Here is a 21,780-nt window from a genome sequence, read left to right as displayed (position 1 = left end):
ACATCGTTTCTCTGTAACTACAACAGAAACAATTGATTTTCTTATTTTGTTGAAAATATTTAAAAATTGATTTTGTGATTTTGTTGAAAATATTGCAAGTGGGTCTGTTCGATGAAGACCACAGAATATGTGTGGGTCTATATTATTGGAGCGCCTTCAGCGAAGGAAGACCACAGAATATGTGTTAGTCATGGTCCCACAAATTTATTACGGGTTTAACTGTAGGTAGTAGGCGGTACCTGTCGAAAACTCTTATAAATAAAAATAATAATAGTGGGGTTCTAATTTGTTGCACTATTTTCCTATCTCTTTTCTATTTTTTTATTTTCTCTGTCTTTGAAACTAGACTAGCTTATATATATATATATATATATATATATATAAAAGATAAGTCGAGAGATATCCTTTTCAGGTATTGTTATACAGTGATAATTTATGACAATAGGTGCCTTGAGGAGAATACCTTTGTACAAAATACACAATGAAATCTGTTGCAGAGTTGAATAATACTCTTCAGTCATCTTTTTCAGAGGCAGTGGTTATGAATAAACTTAATCTACTACTCCATCCACTCTCCTCCATTCTCATTAAATATTAGTAAAAATTCTTAAAGCACGAGGGATTATTGTTTGCAGTAGGTGACTTTAATCCTTGCTATTACATTTTGATTGCATGCATTATAATGAGTTACATTTGCAACAAACAAATGTAAAAATAATTATAAAATATATGACTCTTAAATAAACATCAATTTTTTTTTAAAGTAGCAAAAGTTTACATTGATGAATGCTTCTACTGTAAAAAGCCTCTCCGCTTAATTATATCCACTAACATACATTAATATTTATCAAATTGATAGGTTTGTGAAGGTTAAGGTTCATAAAATTAAGTGTCTTGAGAAGGATTACTCTTAGTCTCATCATAATAGTTGGACACAATATGAAAGACATTTTTTTTCAAAAAGTAGATGACATAAGATTTACAAGTATGGTTAGTTCCGCTATTGTGCTAAAGTTAGTGATAGGGTGGTAAGGGTTAGTTCTTGGTAACAATTAAACTCGTCAATGAAAATAAGGTTAGTGTTAACAATTAGTGTTATAATTATGGTTAGAATTGGGGTTAATGTAAGCATTAATTGTAGCATTAAACCTAAGGTCAATGGTACGGTTATGGTTACGATATGTTGATTGGTTTAAACTTAGGAGTAGTGATAGGGTTAGGATCAAGGTTAGAGTTACAATATCAATTATGTCCAATCATGTATGTTAGCCCCAATTGATGTTGTAATTGATAGTAAGAGATTGTTTGTTGATGATGCTACATGAATGTTTGTCATAGAGTCATATCAATTACATTGTCATTGATGTCAAGACATTATGCTAAATTAGTTAAGTACCATATATTAGATTGATAAAAAGGATTTGATTGATGAAGATGATTTGAAGAAATTATGATGAAGAAAAAGTTGATATGTAAGATAATCAATGGCTACTTGAATGAGTTGGACAATGATAATATATTATTGTTTTGGTTGTTTTACAATCATGTATTTTTGTAATGTATTGAAGAACACAAGGTTAACTGAGTTACAAGGTTAATGAAGGGAGATTATATTCACCGAGTGACTGTAGTATTGCCCGAGCAAGTCACTATTAACTGAGTGTTATGTTTCCTAAGTAAATGTTATGTTTATTGAGTGACAACTGGATGAACAAGTTTAGAAAATTGGAGTTTAAGGTTGACTTTTAATGGAGATTTGGATAGTTTGAGAAGGTCTAAGGTATGAGTCAAAGTTTTTTACAAGATTTATGGTTGAGGAAATTCAAGAAGGCTCTGATGAAGGAAATTGAATGAAGGATAACGATTGACAAAAAGTTAAATGCAAGTTATATTTTCTAAGTGTCTAAATTCATTGTATGAAGGAATTATGTTATGAACCTAAGATTGGCGATGGTGATTAAGTGTCAAAAGATGGAACGGTCTGGAAGCATTGAGAAAACTATTTAAGGAGGAGACTGAGACAATTTTAGGTTGTTGGCTCAGACCTAATGTTAGTTGATGTTATTGTTGACCATATTGCTGAGAAGTGATCATAGTGTGAAGTTGAAGAAGGTGAAAAAAGGTTGTTGAGCTATATAAACTAAGTAAAGAAGAGAAAAGATAAGAAGCATAATTGAAATAAGAGAGAATCAACCAAGTGAATGAAAGATAGAGAAAGAGAAAGAACAAAGATCTAAACAAGAGAATGAAATTTCTATTCTAATAGATAATTTGTACATATTGTTATTATTTAACCATTGCAGTAGAAAATCTTGAAAGAAGCGAGTGGACCTGACACTTGTTTCTAAAATACTATATGGCAACATCGATTAGTGATGTTTGTAAGTCCTTTAAATCAGGCCACACCTTTTTGTCAAGAAAAAGGAGTGATAAGGTCTAGATGATCTTTTAGTATAATCCTCTAACAAGGTCACATTAACAATGTGTATGCCACCTTTAACAAAGTTTGGTCTTAACAGAGATCACTTTAGAATAGTGAAAGTTTTGGGTTGCCGGTCCCAAGTGTTTTTTATTACCTTCACAAGGTTTCCACATTAAAATCAAGGTTTTAATTGTGTGAATGTTATTTGTGTTGTGAGTTGTCTTACATATTTTTACAATTTACTGTAACTAGGTAACAACTAAAATATCACTAGATAATAACTAAAAGTTTACTGATGCTCAATAATGCAAAGAACAATTTCTTAATAGTTTGCATCAAAGTATTTGAAAGAGTTGATTAATGTTTACACAAAGTGACTTATGTCAATGTTTATGATGTTTGTTTGGTATTGAAATGTTGGAAAGGGATTGCATAATTACTAGACATAACTGATTCACCCCTCTCTCAGTTATCTAACAATGTAATAAGGGTTTGTATTATGGTTAGTATTATAATTATGGTTACATTCATGGTGAGTATTAACAGTTATATTGTTGGTGTTTGAAAGTGTTACCCATTTCTAATTACCCTGATGAGAACAAAACACATCTAGGGGCAGCTAAATCCCATTTTCAACATTCCCATTCAGACAATAGGCCAACTATAAGGCTAGACCCTTCTTCTTCTTCAGGCTCTACAAAAACCTAGGCGGGTGGACCTGAGATTCAAATGATATCATACCAGTGCAAAAACATATCCCTGAATCTATTAAGCAGATTTAACCCTTCTTTCTCCTAAAGACTTATGAAATAACATGGACCTACAGTAGCTAGGTGCAGATCTATGAGGGTTCAATTTTTATAGCTCTTTCAACATGAAAGGGAAAAGCATTTAATTAATAATGTTGATATCAACAAGACCCAAATATAAGCAACAAAATATAGTGATCCTATCTCTGATCAGTGCCTTATCTATTGGGCAATTAAATGAATTATAACCATACATCTTCTGGAAATCTTAGACATATTACTACATCTAGATCCCTGATCTATCCTTCACCTTATGAACAGACATTTGCTTCAGATTTGAATCTCATACTCAAATTATCCCATCATGAAATCTACAAACCCTGTGATAAACACCAAGCAATTACATGGCACTTTGTTCCATCTGCAAGACATTTTAACTACATTCCAAAATGAAATGCAACCTAATTCATGCTCTTGGTTCACAAATTAGGAGAAATTACATATCCATGAATAGGAGGGAGACAAGATTCAGACTGAATTTGAAACCCTTTGCTGCACTTTATTTGTTTTTTTTGAAATCAAATACATGAAAGACGTATAGAAAATAACTCATAGATCACCTAACAGAATAGAACTATCTGCATAAAATATACATGCTGCTCAATACAACAGAAAAATGCTGAAGAATGGTGTTTCAGTAGTGAGTCCTTTTTTCTCAAAACTGGAACCAATTGGTTTCTCAGTAACAAAAATTGGAACCCTTATAGATTTGCACCTAGCTACTATAGGTCCATGTTATTTCATAAGTCTTTAGGAGAAAGAAGGGTTAAATCTGCTTAATAGATTTAGGGATATGTTTTTGCACTTGTATGATATCATTTGAATCTCAAGTCCACCCACCTAGGTTTTGCAGAGCCTGAAGAAGAAGAAGGGTCTAGCCTTATAGTTAGCCTGGTGTCTGAATGGGCATGTTGAAAATGGGAGTTAGCTGTCCCTAGATGTGTTTTGTTCTCATCAGGGTAATTGGAAATGGGTAATGCTTTCAAACACCAACAAAATGGTGACTCTACTGGGGACTGTATTGAATCAGATGTAAGACAAACCTTGAGAATTTAAAAGAGGAGATTCAATACAGCAAAAGAAGTGCATAAAAAAGTTGCAGCAGTAGGTTATCTGATGTGTTTTCCAGGTCTCTTACTCAAATATCATGCACCTTAGTTGAGCTTTATTCATGGAAAATAGTATGTTGTAAAACTGGATGCAAATTATGTGCTATGACTGTTATAGGTCTATCTTCAAATAATATCAGTTTGCAAGTGTTGTTGAGAAAGTCCAGAGTCAAGAATTGATTTATAAAGTGTATTTTCTTTTTAAGATGTTAGTGATCTGCAAGTATCTCCTACATTGAAGGTCTGGTTCAAATTTTTCAAGCAACAAATTATGTTTTATTTCTCACATAAGTGAGTGGCGACTCTATCTAAAGGATCTCTGAACCATTGTAGATCGGTGATGTATAAATTATTTTCAAGAGTTTTCAATTGAATCAGACAGATCTAAAAGTTGTGTTGAAAATTTTAAATAGAAGAGAGAGTATATAAGTTTCTAACTAGTAAGTTTTGAAGTGTTGTTTGATTTGCTGTTATAAGAATTTGTAATGATAAAGATGAATCACAGCAGTGATGTCATTTAATTCTCCTCAAGGAGATGGCGACTCTATAAGGTTATGATCAATGGTGTAAAGAATTCAGATTAGCACTAGACCAATCAGTAGATCAGTGGTTTCATGTAGCAACACTTGAGGTATTTTATGCTTTCATATGTTTTTTTTATAATGAAAGTGAAGTTCGACATATGTGTTCTCTGTCAAGTGAAGTTTTAGCACTAAGAAGAGGAGAGTGATTTGATAAGTTGTATGCACTTCATTAGAATGATTTTCAATTGGTTATATTTAAAGTTTGTGAAGTGTGTTTGAAGTGTTCATTTGGTAGAGGGTTGTAAAGATATGCTGCAAGTTATAAATTTAAAAGTTATTATAGGTGAATGAGGTTAAATTTTTTAAATAATGTCAAGATTCAATTCACCTAGGATGCAACCAGTTAATGAAATGCCTAGATCCATTTCTACCAAGCGATATATGTCATTGAATTTTAATGACATTCATGGTTTCCCGAATAATGTGCCTTATGATCTCAAAAAGTATTTGCCTAAGTTTGGTGGAAAAGAAAACCATGAAAATTCAGCCAGTCATCATGTTCAGTTGTTTAGTGACTTGGTTGGCGATTTTGAAATTGCTCATGAAGATGTTTGTATGAAGTTGTTTGTTCAGACTTTGGAAAGGGATGCTAGGGATTGGTTTTCATTTTTACCTACATGTTCAATTTCATCTTGGGATGAATTACTGTCAACCTTCATGATGCAGTTTGGGGAAAGAGTAAGCATCTCTGATTATTTTGATAAAGTTTTGAATATCCAAGTCACGAATGGTGAGTTAGTTCCTGAATTTAATATCAGATTTGCAAAGGTTTTAAATGAAATTCCTGAAAGTTACAAGCCAGATGATCAAATGTGTTTAGTGGTTTATCTCGGTGCATTTGACAAGAAGATGAGCTATCTATTGAGAGATAACGAACCTAAGACTTCGCATCAAGCATTCATGACAATGATAGAGATTGAGAATAACATAAAATATGGCTTAACCAAGAATCACTTCTCTAGAAATATTTGCCAACAAGAAGGTGCAAAGCACAAGTCAATGTCATAAGGAGTGTTTGATTTTAGATCAGCAAATAGGCACCCCTACTGTTGTAAATAGTTTTGTTGAAGATTCAGAAATAAAAACATGTGAACATGAAATCTCTTTGTTGCAAAAAAGAAATGGTTCCATTCGTGCTGAATTGAATGCACATGTTTATGGTATTACAATAGTGAATGATAGAGTTGATTCACTTGATGAGTTATGCATGCAAGATATAAATCTGGTCATTCATTTTCCCATTGATGATTTGCATTGTGTTGAAAACATAATGAATTAGGAAGAGGAAAGGTATTTATCTTAGTATGAGGATGAAGAACCTAGAAGTGATGTATCAAGTGATAAAGATGAAAATGTTGATCTGACATATTGTTAAGAAGCATCATGTGAAGACAATGGCGGGACTTGTTGCTCAAGTCAAGAAGAGGATTGTGATAGTACATATGCATCTTCATGTGAATCAGATGCTGATTGGGAAGAAGAAAGTAATGACGGAAGTAGTTTCTCTTTTTCTAGTAAAGGTATGAGTACTATTTCTAAATCTAAAAGTGAGCTTCCATTTCAAAATTGTGTAAATTGGTTTGAGATTGAAAGTTATGAAAAAAAATGTGTCTACACAATATGAAGACAAAGAGGTTATCCATAGAGACGTATTACCTAATTGTGTAGAAGAGTGTCTTGAGGATGAGTGCAATAATGATCAGTACATGATTGATCCTGAGATTAATGCATCAACACCTATTGGTAAGATAAATGATGATTTTCTTGCAAGACATTTGAATCACCTATATGGAGACAATGAAAGTAACTTTGATTTGTATTCTACATGCTTCGTTGACGGAGTGGATGTTGAGTCTTCATATGATTCTATTTTTTCTTCTTCATATGTTGAAAGTGTCCATGACAGTGATGTTAGAAATGATTTTAAAGTTTTCACTAATCTGTTATATGGTGAGGAGTTTGGTGTTGATCAGCACATCACTTGGTCTATGAAGACGCTTTGCATGGAATTGTCAATCCTCTTTTTGAAGAGCACATGGACAGTTCAGATTTAGCAAAGAATAAGTTTAATGATGATACTTTGTCTTACTTCTGTAAGAGGTCAGACTATTCTTCTTCCAAATATGACAGTGAATATGATCATGATATTGCATTTGATTATGATAACAAGGTATTTGATGAGACGGTGATTGAAAATCTGCCTATACCTTGCAATGATTTTTATGATGAATATTTTAATGTGATGACTAATCCACTTGTTGATTTCAGAGAATCATTTGAAGATCCTAGATTAGTTTCAGATTCTGATGCGGATGACATATGTGAGTATCAGTCAGATTGTTCATTTGATTCCTATCTGGTTATACAAAAGGATACACATTTTGAAGGTATGAGTGGTTTTTTTCCCCAAGTTGAATATGAAGCCTTCATATTCGAGAATGGTAGCATGCTGAAGAGAGTTTTCAATTTCAGTCTGATATGTTTAAGCATGCCGATCAGTATTGTCATAATGAGCTAACGGTTGAAGATGAAGCAAATTTTTATATGCATTATGAAAGTAAGAGTGATGATTTTGTTTTGCCAAGTGATTTGTTATATGATGATAATATGATTGGTGAAACTGATAGGAGAAGAAATTTTAGTTTACCTCATGAAAGTTCATATGAAAATCACGTTTATGATAGAGGTAAAAAATTTTGTTGAAGTTCGATGGCCCAGGGCCATCGTGTGTACATAATCTTGGTAGTTGTAGTTGTTTCCCTATTTTTAGTAAAGCTTTTCGAGGGGAATTTTTTGCTGTCAGGTGTGTGGTTTGCTTCTCCCAGAGATTTGAAATCTTGCCATGCCCACAAGGGGCATGCATCCCCAGACAAAGCCACTATTGGGACTGAAAATTGCATGGTCTATTTTCAATCACATTTTGAAAATTTTGAGTCAAACCAAGCCCTATGAATGCCCTTTTGATGAGATTGTACCTGGCTATCAGTATGAGGCCTAAAAGGTGTTCAATGTTTCTAACACCTTCCATTCAGCCCGTCTACCTATTCCATTAAGATAAATTGACATTCCGAGTCATTTGGCAAAGTCTTGTTTTGAGCTAGTTCCAAATTTGCATTTTAACCCAAGTGTCAAACAGTGACAGGAGGTTGTGTTTGCCAATGAATATCTCATACCCAGAAATGTTTTAGGAATCACCTCTTTGAGAGTATCTAATGTCCATACCCGAGAACCTATGTTTTAGATTTCGAGTCATTTTGAGTTCGTTTGACTATGTTTTGAATCCCTCAAAGTTGGTCAGTTACTATTCTTATGGTTGACACACTTTGCACCTAATTTTGGGAGGCCCTGTTTGATGTGCTATAACTTTGACCCAGTTGACCAAAATCTTGAATTTCTTTTTATGTTGCACTGTACACGTCAAAGACTTATTAAGTTTCAAGTTTCAGCTCATGACAAACTCATTTGATATGTTTTCAAATGCGATTCCAAACAAGATTTCTAAAGTCTTACTGGTGTCAGCACTTGCAAATTTGTCAGTACCCTTGTTCATGGCGTTATAACTTGAAATTCATGATTGGAAAGATCGAATGGATTGTACCATTGTGTTGTCCATTGAAAATACTTTAAGTGCGCCCGTTTTTAAGTCATGACGAATCCGTATGCACACTTTTCTAGGTCAATTTCGTTTGCCAAAATCACTTTTCTGCCATTGTTCCAATCTGCAAAATCTGAGTGGCCTACTTTGAGCATCTACCATTTGCGTCTAGTTACTCGTCATGAGCCCAAATCATAGATTCATAATGTCCTCATGACAAAGAATCAATGCTCCAGCTTTCATTTCCACATGTGCTCATTTGCCCAGTTTTCAAAACCAAATCCGAACCTAGTTTATATTTTTCTAACATGTTTTCTTGCAGGTAATTCTGAGAGGTCAACTTTAACAATGAATATCTTTTGACCCTGAATTCGTCATGAGACGAGATTCGATGGGGTAGAAGTCTGCGGAATAGAAAATCAATTCCTCAGTTTTTAGAGCTTGGTTAGAGGTCTGGATCGATTTTTAAGGCCAGTGAACAGACCTCCTGGCACAAATTTGACAGTTTGCAGATAAGTGGTAAAATGAACTCTAATTGATCAATCAACGGTCAAAATTTGTTTTCAGTCAATATCAGGTAGTGAATTGACCAACTTGTCAGTTCAGTCGTTTGGAAATGAAATTTTTTTTAGCTGAGCCCACTTTGGGGCCTGACTAATTATACTAAATTGATAAAATTGTTGAGATGTGAAGTTGAATATATTCAGAGATTAACATGATACTCCAAAATATTCATTACAATCTGTTGTTGATTCTGGGGATGGGATCAAATCAGATAATGTCAATGGTAACATTATTAATGTGTCGAATCCAACCATTGTTGATCTTGACTGTCCTACAAATTTGCAAATGGAGAAAATTAATTATGCAACTATGATTGAAGAAATATGTGTTGCCAATGCTAGGAATATTAATGAAAATTCAAAAGAAGCCCTGAAGTTGGAGAGTGTTCTAAATATCAAAGCTAAGGAAACCAACTGTACAAATGCGATTGAAGAAGATTGTACTACAAATAATGATAATGGATTTAGGGTAGATAATTTTGACCATGATTTGAAAAATGTGTTGAAACTAGATAACATTGGTTTTGAAATGCTTTGAATATTAAAACAAGATATGTTGACTTCCTCGATGTTGTTGAAGTAAAGAGTAGTGTCAATGCTGAGAATGATTTGCAAGATGTTACTAATCATCTAGAAAAGGTGTTGAAGTTGGATACTATTTTTGATAGTGGTGTATTTATGAGAGCAAGGGGTTCTGAGTTGTAGGATTATGATAGGAACAGGCGAGTGAAAAAATCCTCAAGGGAGAAAATTCATAGGAATGCTTCTCATGACAAGAATTTCAAAGAGAGTTCCATGGGCAAGAAGGGCACTAAGAGGGATAGGAAATTTTTTGAGGAAACATTTAAGCGTAGAGTGAGCACTGATGAATTGGATGTCTCTAAGCAACCTAGAGATGCTGGAAAGGAGAGAAAAGATTCTTATGGAAGGCATGCTAGTCATGAGAAATTTGACTAGATAAGGATTGCGATCAAAATGTAAGGAGGGTCACGCCAAACAAAAGGAAAGGCACCAGTTTTAAACAAAGCAAGAAAGCCACCTTGCAAGGTGAGGATGCAAGGATGCCAATGGAGTGAGAGCAGGAAAAGGCAATGTTGGGGAGCCAATGATACAAATAGAAAAAGAAGCCAGTCCACGTCCATCAGTAAGAAAGCTTCCATCAAAAGAAAACTCTGTCCACACAAATCACACACAACAACAAATAAAAGCTGTAGGCAAAGAAGTTAGAAGGTAGATGCCTTGCAAAGATGAAACTGCAGTGATAAAGAGGAAACCTGAGCAGATCACGCATAACAAAGAAGATGCAGTTAGTAAAAGGAAATTTGCAACCTTATGAGAGAGCCACCTAACGTGACATGGCCTGTATATGTGAAAGTGAAGGCAGCTGATAGTAAACATGGAGTTCTCCACATACATCCAACAGTTAGAAAAAAAATATGAAAAGTGCAACCAGCTACAAGGAATGCGCCATGTAGAGATTAGTAGTCAACATCCAATCAAGAAGCATCCCACATTTAGAGCAGAGTGCGACATCAATGGTAGCATCCACAACGTCCATGATGGAAAGAAAAAGTAGCAGGGGTGGTGTAGAACAAAGGAACTGAAGGAGTTTACAGTCCACATGATAAATGAAGCCCACACACAGGATGGAGTTGTGGCTAAGAGAGAAACACCATGAGAGGAGTCAGCTAAGCCTTTAGAAGGCAGCAATAGGACATGGACCCCACATGTATAAGAAAAGACATATCCTATTCATTGAAGCCCACAGTAAAAGGGGAGTTACAGATCAGTAACATAATAACTAAAATGAGCATCCACATCTATAGGAAACACGATGAGCCAGGTTCAGAGATCCCCATGCAATGGAGAATCCACCAAATGTCAAATTTCAATGTGCTGGGGTAGTTGAGCACAAAGAGATCACGCCAAAACATTGAAAGCAGCGTTATAGGAGCAACATGTTTAAAAGGGGGAGATGCTACTGATGAGGAAGTTTGAAAGCCGCAGGCATGAAAATGAGCAAAAACCCAGAGCATCCAAAATACAGAAAGGAAGCATTTCGCAGTCAAAGTGCAAGGGCAAGAGTGGTATTAAAACCATTATCCCACATTGATGGGAAAATGGGAGTTATAAGTGTTTTAATACAACTCTTCACATGCTGCAATATGAATTGAAGCAAGCATCTTCTATGGAGGTCGTGAGCAATGAGGTGGGCCCCTTGCGTGCTACATTTTGTAGTCTGTTGTATGATGACATCACCTAGTGTGACAAGATCAAAATTTTAAACGAATTAACGAGCACGCTAATGTGGTGATGGAGGCTATGATGTCGACACGTGGCTTGATCCAATGAATGACGCTTCCTCGTAATATGAAGTTGTGGGGTAGATAAAAAATGCGGGAATGTGCCTAGGTGCAACATGGCAGTGGGCCCAGGTCACAGTTGAATAGTGGCAGCTCAAGAATGGGACCGTCATATTTTGCCACATGGCGAGATTTGACGGTTAGCGCTAAACCGCAAAAGGAAGTTGCAAGGTCGATAAAAAATATGAGAAAGTAGATAAATGACATGTGGCGATGAGTCCCATAGATGATGACATGGCATCTAAGAGAAATGGTTGGCCAATCAAATGTGGACACGTGGCAAAAGGACAGTCAAAGCTTGTTGACCCAGATTGGAAGGATAAGGAAAGAATGAGAGTAATAAAAGATAATAATATTTTATTATTTCCTAAAAAGCATGGGGCCACGTTAATTTTAGTTTTAAAAGGTTTTAATGCTAAAGTTAAACTTTAGAACCTTTAATTTTTTCAAAATTTAAAATCTTAGAAATGCAGACATGAGTTTCTATCAAAGGGGGCATTTTTCAAATTAAGATTTTGGGGGCTTTCGATGTCGAAAATGGGCACTTCAATATACTACCAGAACCAGAACGAGACGAACTTTCTGATTCCATAGTCAAATTTTCCACAGAGTGCCATTGGTTCTTGCTTTAGGGGGTTTTGTCCCAAGTTTCCAGATTGTAACCGATTTCAGGTATCAGAGTTCAAAATTGATTTCTAACATGGAAATGACCTAGATATGCATCTAAGATAGTAAAATGCAGTTGGGGTCGAATGGAACTAATTTAAAATCAATTAAAGTTTGATTCCTTCAGCATTTCATGAAGATATCAGATATTTTGGTGATTCAAAGAATTTCATCATTAAATAGAGATATTTTCCAATTAGTTACAATGTAATGATGAAACAAAAAATCAGATTAGATGGGTAAAAGGATGAAAGAGGTTTTCAGTTCCACAAGATGGGATTCCAAATGGACACTTGTCATCTTCACTTTTAATTTGGGAATTCATCTCCTTGCTATATTATTCTTTCTTTCTTCCATTTGAAGGGTTCTAGTTTTTGTTACTGAGAAACCAGTTGGTTCCAGTTTTGAGAAAAAAGGACTCACTACTAAGACACCATTCTTTAGCATTTCTTTGTTGTATTGAGTAGCATGTATCTTTTATGCAGATAGTTCTATTCTATTAGGTGATCTATGAGTTATTTTCTGTACGTCTTTCATGTATTTGATTTCAAAGAAAACAAATAAAGTGCAGCAAATGGTTTCAAATTCAGTCTGAATCTTGTCTCCTATTCATGGATATGTAATTTCTTCTAATTTGTGAACCAAGAGCATGAATTAGGTTGCATTTCATTTTGGAATGTATGTGGTTAAAATGTCTTGCAGATGGAACAAAGAGCCATGTAATTGCTTGGTGTTTATCACAGGGTTTGCAGATTTCATGATGGGATAATTTGAGAATGAGATTCAAATCTGAAGCAAATGTCTATGCATAAGGTGAAGGATAGATCAGGGATCTGGATGTAGTAATATGTCTAAGATTTCCAGAAGATGTATTGTTATAATTCATTTAATTGCCCAATAGATAAGGCACTGATAAGAGATAGGATCACTATATTTTGTTGCTTATATTTGGGTCTTGTTGATATCAACATTATTAATTAAATGCTTTTCCCTTTCATGATGAAAGAGCTATAAAAGTTGAACCCTCATAGATCTGCACCTAGCTACTGTAGGTCCATGTTATTTCATAATTCTTTAGGAGAAAAAAGGGTTAAATCTGCTTAATAGATTTAGGGATATGTTTTTGCACTGGTATGATATCATTTGAATCTCAGGTCCACCCGCCTAGGTTTTTGTAGAGCCTGAAGAAGAAGAAGGGTCTAGCCTTATAGTTGGCCTAGTGTCTGAATGGGCATGTTGAAAATGGGAGTTAGCTACCCCTAGATGTGTTTTGTTTTCATTAGGGTAATTGGAAATGGGTAACACTTTCAAACATATATGATCAACATTTAACTTAGAAGAAATGGTATAGTTATGGTTAAGATTAGGGTTAGTTTTTAACCTTGGTAGTATTATTATGTGAATAATTGCAATTATAGTTACATTAGATTATTGTTAAGGTTAGTTCTACTATTATGGGTTAAGGTAAGTATGAAAAATATGTGAAGTGGTCAGATTAGGCTTGGTGTCTTGGTGTAATATTTAGAGTTACAAATTGTAATATGCTAAGATCTTTAATGGGAGACAAATTGTGAGGGAATGGTTAGGGACAAGATTAGAGAGAATGTTGTGTTAAGGTGTTTGGTGTGGTTATGGGTATTTTGTAGCTTTTAATTGTTAGCCCCAACTAATATTATAATTGATAGTGGGAGATTGTTAGGTGATGATGTCATGAATGTACATGTAATTTGAGTCATATTAGTTGTTATATTTTCATTAATGTCAAATTCTTAGTTCACTAGACAATATGCTAACTCGGGAAAGTACCCTATCATTTAGATTAAAGAAGAGGATTTGATTGCTGAAGAGGATTTGAAGAAAGTGTGATGAAGGTAGAGGTTATATTTAAGGTATTCAATGGGTACTTGAATGAGATGGCCAATGATTATGTAATATTAGTTTGATTATTTTACAATCATGTATTATTGCAATGTATTGAAGAACACAAACTTAACTGAGTCGCAAGGTTAATGAAGGTAGATTGTATTGACTAAGTGACTACACTAGTGCTCAAGTGATTGAAAAGGAAGAAGAACACAATGTTGCCTAAGCGAGTCATTATTAAGCAAGTTATATTTTCCTGAGTAAATGTTATGTTATGTTTACTGAGTGACAGCTGGATGAACAAGTTTGGAAAATTTGAATCTGAGGCCAACTTTAATGGAAATATGGAAAGTTTGAGAAGGTATAAGTCAAGAGATAAAGTTTTTTACGAGATTTATGACTAGGAAAATTCAAGAAGAATCTGATGATGGATATTAAAAGAAGATAAGTATGAATACAAAATTCGATGCAAGATGTATTCTCTATGTCTCCAAGTTTATTGTATGAAGGAGTTCTATTATAAACCTAAGATTGATGATGTTGATTAAGCTACAAAAGATAGAAGATTCTTGAAATTTTGAGAAAACTATTTAAGGAGGAGAATGATATAGTTTCAAGTTGCTAGTTCAAAAGTTTGTTATTTTTGTTGCCATTGTTGCCTGATGTTATTGAATTTTCTACTTAGTATATTGCAAAGAGGAGATAAAAGTGTGAAGAAGAAGGTAAAAGGAGACTATTGAGCTAGGTGAACTAAGTAGAGGAAGTAGAAAGAGGATTTATATAGCCAATTCAAGTACATAGTGAAAGAAGATCCAAGAGAGAGATCAAATGAATGAGCAAGAATATAGATCTGAACAAGAAAAGATAGTTTCTAATATTAACAAATAACTTGATATTATTACTCTTTAACCATTGTAGTTAAAAATCTCATAAGCACCGAGTAGATCTAATAAGTTTATGAAATCATATATGGAAACTTTAATTAGTGGTGTTGTAAGTCCTCAAAATTAGGCCACTCTTTCTAGTTAAGGAGATGGAGTGATAAGGTCTTGATGGTCTTTTGGTGAAATCCTCTAATAAGGCCACTTTAACAAAGTGTATGTAACCTTTAACAAGGTTGTCTCTTAGCAAAGATCACTTTAGATGACTGAAATTTTTGGGTTATCGGTCCTAGGTGATTTTTCCCTTAACAAGGTTTCTATATTAAAATAGTAGTGTCAATTTGTGTGGTTTTTATTTGTGTTTCAAGTTGTTTTACATGTTTTATAGTTTATTACAACTTGGAAATAACTAAAATATCACTACGTAATTACTAGAAATTTATTTTTAGTTGATAATGCAAGGAACCATTTGATAACAATTTGCGAAGAAGTGGATGAATGGATTAAGTATTGAGTTGGATCACTACAACATTTGGGGTCAAATTGCAATGACAATTTGTGATGACAATGTAATTTGCAGTGATTTTCATATTTTTTTCTTTTTTGCAATTGTCCCCAATGTCATTGCAATACTAACATTGGCATCATAATTGCAACACCATCATGATTATAAACAAAAAAACAAAAACTCAACATCATTCCCCATTTTTTTGATCGATTATGAAGTTGTGCATGAAAGAGGTGGAGAGTTCTGAATAAGGGTGGAGAGCTATGAATGTTGACATGCCCTTGTGATAAGTAATTTTGTTGTCGTGCCCTTGTGATCTTGTTGTCATACCCTTGTGATCTTCATACCCTTGCACCTCTGTGATTTTCTTCAAGGCCAGAAGAGGTATGTAAATGTTCTTTCCTTTTCCTTCTAAAAGAGTTAATCTTTGGTCCATTCAAAGCAATGCCCAATGGTGTATTTTCTTTGAGTGTTGAAATTTCTAGAATGGTGTTAGCATTTGATATGTTACTTGGTGTTGCCTATGAAATGAAGCAAAGTTGAAACCATCCACTTATTTCTTTGTGCTTGTGCGTAAACTAAAAATGATGGCCTACAACTTTAGAATTAAAAAACACTTATTGGAGTATTAGATGGCACTCCCTCCTACAATTAATCCCCTCCACCTTCATTTGACTAGTCTAGCAATAAGATTCACCCACATTTTATTTGATATATGCATCTCTATGAATGCCACTTCTTATAGGCATTGATTTCCATATTAATAATCTATAGGTCACACTAGAATCATTCCAAAATAATTTCAAGTAGTGACCAACTTGGCATTTCATATCAGGTGAAAGATATACCATAATATGCAATCACTCTTTACAAGAAGAGGTACCGACCAAGTCAAAACAAACATATGCCCAATTTGATCAATTAGTGATAACCCTCTTCATTTAGTGTGTACCAATGTAGACTGGTAATAAGATTTAAAGCATACTTAACAAGTTCCATTTATGGACATCTTACAATCTTTGATTCATTAGCTAAAATCTATTTGAGACATTCTACTAGGAAAAAATAGGGCTCTTTATGTTTAAATGTGTAAAAGTGAACTCTATGAGGGCTGATCAAGTGTAAAACTAGCCATTTAGCGCAATACTAGTATTGAAAGGCTTCTTTCCACTTCTTAGTTGTTTGAGGGCTTCTCTTTATATATATAGAGAGAGATCTTTTTTAAGGTGCTTATTACATATTATCACAATAGAAAAATTGATCGACTTCCATACATATTTTAGAATCCAAATAATAAAACAAAAAAACTCATTAAACCTATCCTAAGTGACTTACCTCAAGATGCCACACAAAAATAATGCAGGCCGAAAAAAATGGGTAGAGTTCGCAAGAAATTTTACAAAAACATATCATAGCATATATTTTTAGAAAGAAACAAGCCATAATCTATGTAAACTATTCTAGTTGCTGATTAGCTGGGTTGATTACAAATTCCTATAGAATTGTCATCAGAATAGGTAACAATAAAATGAATAATTAGTTGTTCCTAGCTACCAGGATCAAATACAGTTTTCCAAGGTGACAAAGTTGCATATGCAGATGCATCACTTGCATGCTATGCATGAATTGCATTACCCAACTTATAATGAATGGTTGGATATAAAGGCTTTATAAGCTAGCCTAATAATGGAAGCCAAGGATTAACTATTCATGTATTGACATAGTCTCCCTACAAGGATCTTAAGTATCTATTGTTGTTGTTAATTTAGGCATCACTATATGATCCAAAAATTCATGAAGTATTGAAGCATGTAGTAACTTCTCCCATGTCTCTAGAAAATGTAGCATAGGCTTAGGTCCCTCAGCTCCCAGGAATTTGTCGCAGCTATTCTCACTATTGGAAGAATAACTTTAGTGAAGAGTTGAGTGTAAGGAGTTGAAGAAGCAAGTTTTTCTTTTACGTAAATGCCATAATCACGAGGCTCATTCCCTTGCAAAAGCCTCTACCACAATGACATTACCTCTAAACCATGCAAAAGATGTTGAAGTGATTCTCAACCTTGAAACACTCTTATAAGCAATCACAAAGCTGAACATTGTACATAATAGAGAACATCTTATCTAGTGTAGTACAAGATTCAGTAATTGTACCTACAAATTTTTATCTTCTATGAGGTACAACATTGGCCAATTGTGCATATAAGGCAATATATGCATTAGAATACATGTGAATTCCCATTACAATTGATTTTCTATTATGGTATATCTAACATATGGTAGATCTCTCTCTTGATATGCTTCAATCTTTTCTCCATTAATGTTTCATTCATCTAGTCCTATAATTTATGTTGCTCAAGCGAGTGAGTTTTTTTTTTTTTTCATATTATTTAATATTTTCTTTATCAATATTTCATATTCCTTAATCTTCACTTCATGGATATTTTTTTGCACACATTATCTGGGGTCTGATTTGGTTTCAGAGCAAGCTAGAATGTTATTTGGGGTCCCAAAACCCTTCTTAACAAGGGTTTGGATGAAGTTTGATTGATATCTCATTTTGTCACCATCCAAAAATTATGAATCTTTAAAGTCTAGTAGTGTTTTGAATATTTTTTCAAATGGACTAATTCTCATACCTAGGAGTTGTGTCCATGAATAATAAATGGAGGCTCTAGCATGATTGTCATATCAATTTTTATTAAATACAATAGTAAATTGCACTCTGTTGTTAATTGCAAATATATGGGAAAAGTTCCAATAAAATTTGAAGTTAATAAAGGTTTTAGAGGATGTGATTCTTTATTTCCTAGTGCATGAAAAAGATTTTATTTCGTTTTAAACCTCTTATTCTGAGAATATTGTCTAATTGTGATTAAAGAGTGATTGTTATAGCTAGAAAGTTTTCATTTGCTATTGAAGACATCTCTCAAATTGTAATCATTTTAAAAGACATGTAATTTATGTCTGAAATGTTCATTTCTACCCTTTAATGGATATGGATTCTTCAAATATTTTAATAATTATCAGTAAAATAGATCTTACAAAACTGATTTTTTATAGTAAATCATGAAAATCCAATTTATCTTTAACAAATTCTTGTTCAAAACTTATTCTTTTCAATGTTTTGGGTGTCTATTACTTGTAAGGGATTTTGTAACTATTATCTATAATATATATTTTCATCCAATAAGATTCTTAAGAGTCCTATTGTAATCAATGTTGTAGACAACCAAAGAAAAGTTAACCTATAAGTATTTGCAAGTTCAATCATTATAGTGACTTGAAATTTGATTTTGTAGGGTGTTGTTACCAAATAGAAGTCTAATAAAGAAATATGCAATTAAGAATCAATTCAAAGGATTGGATATCTTTTTACTTGTTTTGGTTCCCATGATAAAATTGGTCACCCAGGCCAAGGAACATGAAGCTTTTTTATGCCCATGTGTTAGCCATGTCATATGTATGTGTTAGATTGCTAATTTAAAAAATAGTTGGAATATTCCCTACTGATCCAAAGTAGATTGACCTTTTGAGATTGTCACTTCCTTGGTCAAGCCTTTTGAACAATAATGCAAACATGAAACTGGCTAGTACGATGTATTAAGCCTTGATAAAACATTGTGCCTATAAGGTCAATTGAGTGGATTGTTTATTTGATCTTCAAAGCTCTACATCACAGTTAAACCTTTAAAATTCTATTACAGACACTCTATTTTGCAAAGTGCTAAGATCAACATAAGTGCAATTTTGGGGTGGAAGTTGGGGAATCTTATGAGAGAATGTTTGTCGAATTCTCATCAAAATTTGTGATGTCATCTTTTCCACTCACATTAAGCCTAAAGTTGGGTTGTATTTAGCATAGGCAAAATACCAAGATAATCTAGATTCAAATAACCAGTAACTAGTTGCATCATAATTGTCTCAACAAGATGCCATAAAAGTTCTTCTCCTCCTTAACTACCACAAGTCTGAGTCCATAACTTATTATGGGATGGATCATATTGTTGTCTCTAGGATAATATTTTGATATGCCCAAATGTAATGAATCAATGATAATAGCTCTTTGTGTTTAGATAGGAAATTAGTAGTTGAATTTCTCTACCTTGTCTTTAAGTAGTTTGAAATTGATTTCATTTATTTCTATTTATTTTGCAACACATCTAAACTATGATTAACTTTTTTAAAGGTGAGTATTACCCTTTGGAAAACTATTGATGACTATACCTACAATGCTTCAAAAAATGATGGACAACTATTGATGACTAGACCTACCATATAAATTTTATATATTAGTTTGTTAACAATAGGGAAATATTTTCTTTAATGTTTCAGCCTAAGAAGTTTTAGAAACCACATACTATTGAATTGCTTGCTTTATTATTTTTTTTAGTGGCAATAATGTACAAAAGTTAGTAGTAGTACTAAATAGCATGAAATAAATCAAATACTTGGGTATAATTTCAATCATTTTATTATCATAAGAAGGTATTAGGTACTTATATATATTTAGTTGGTCAAATTCATTTGGATTGGTTAATAGATTCATGTCGAGCTTCCAACTGCTAACAAACAACCATTAGATGAGACCTGGCTAGTTTAAAGTTTGTTGGGATACTTTTGGAGGATTAAATTATGACATTCTTGACACTCCCATATCCAACTTATAAATGAGGAAAAATATGGAAAACAGGACATGTTGTTAGGTTGAAGTAAAATCTCAAGGAATGATGCACTTAATGAGTGTAGTACATAAGAAACCTACATGTACTACTAGCATGCCAGACAGCCACATTAGCATGAAAAGTTGAATCTAGATCCATTTCCATGTCAAACATACAAATAATATAAACTTCTATTTTCAAGAGTTTGCATATACAAGCATTTCATATCAAATGACTATCAACCAACTATAGTTGGTTGGGTTTAGTAGAAACAATATTAAGATGGGTCAATCATTTGGTGAGAAATGTGATCAACCTACATGTACTGCTAGCATACCAGACTGCCACATTGGCATGTAAAGTTGAATCTAGATCCATTTCCATGTCAAACATACAAATAATATAAACTTATATTTTCTAGAGTTTGCATATACAATCATTTCATATCAAATGATGATCAACCAACTACAACTAGCTAGGTTTGGTAGAAACAATATTAAGATGGTTCAATCATTTGGTGAGAAATGTGATGAGTAGGAATGAAATGCAAAGGTGGGATGTTGAAAAGGAATCATAGCAAATTTGAGTGAGATAACTAAATTTTTCTTTCAAAACCATATCTGTAGTTATAAACATTAAGTACAACATGTCCAATATTTTTGCATATATACACATTAATTAGACCTTATTTTTCTTTCAAAACCATCTATGCAGATATATTAAGTACAACATGTCTAATATTTTTGCAAATATACACATTAATTAGATAAAAAAAATTCTTTCAAAACCACGTGTGCATATATAAACATTAAGTACAAAATGTCCAATATTTTTGTAGATATATGCATTAATTACACAAAAAATTTCTTTCAAAACCATATGTGTAGATATAAACATTAAGTACAACATGTCCAAAATTTTTATAGATATACACGTTAATTACACCAAACTTATCTTTACAACCAACTCAATAAGGGTACAATAATAAGTTATTCCCATGAAGAAGGATCATGTTAGATAATACAAGGGAATTTGATCAAAATAGGGAGACAATCACTAGATTGTTGTCTAACTTTCAAAGAGAAGGCGATGATAAATATTATTGTCCTTGCAAGAATTGTAATGGCTTAAAGACAAGAAGAATCAAAATCAAAATAACTAAGAGACATTGTAGGCAGAATGGTTACACTGAAGGGGGGTTTGATTATCATCCATTGGTAAGTTATTTTTTATATTGTTCTCACAATAATATACATATGAATCATAGAATGGGGATTTGATTATCATAATTTTAATATAGGTCAATCTCCCTAGGGTAGTATGTGATATAGACCACCACATCTTGGAGGAACATGGAGGTGTGAATATGGAGGAACATGGAGGTGTGAGTATTGAAGGAGAAGATCATGATCCCATGGAAGATGATGATCATGTGCCAAAAAACACATTTGAAGATGATGGTAGGAATCTATTGATGCATGTCACATTTGGTACTGGTGGTGTTGGTGGTAGTGTTGCTGATGATGATTATGATGATGATGAAATTGAGGTCATCTGACATATATCTCTACTTGAGAAGGCAAATATGACCCTTTACAAAGGATCCCGATCAACTTTTCTCTCTATTGTATTATTGTTGGTGAATTTGAAGGTTATGAGTGGTTTATCCAACATAACAATGTCACGTATGCTAACATTTTTCATAACCCTCATTATAGTCTATAAAAGGTGAAACATGTACCATTAAGATTATTTA

The 21,780-nt window shown here is 33.5% G+C and overlaps 1 pseudogene; it reads left to right on the top strand.

Annotated features, from left to right (window-relative positions):
* The first annotated feature begins 11,091 nt into the window (after positions 1 to 11,091).
* Positions 11,092 to 21,780, top strand: part of LOC149560196 (carotenoid 9,10(9',10')-cleavage dioxygenase 1-like) — a 72,941-nt pseudogene continuing 62,252 nt past the window's right edge.

This window comes from Cupressus sempervirens, chromosome 4 (assembly GCF_028749045.1).
Source record: "Cupressus sempervirens isolate cs-2001-9-10 chromosome 4, ASM2874904v1, whole genome shotgun sequence".
Lineage (NCBI taxonomy): Eukaryota > Viridiplantae > Streptophyta > Pinopsida > Cupressales > Cupressaceae > Cupressus > Cupressus sempervirens.
Note: the sequence above shows the minus strand (reverse complement) of the source record. Positions and strands in the feature narration are given on the sequence as shown.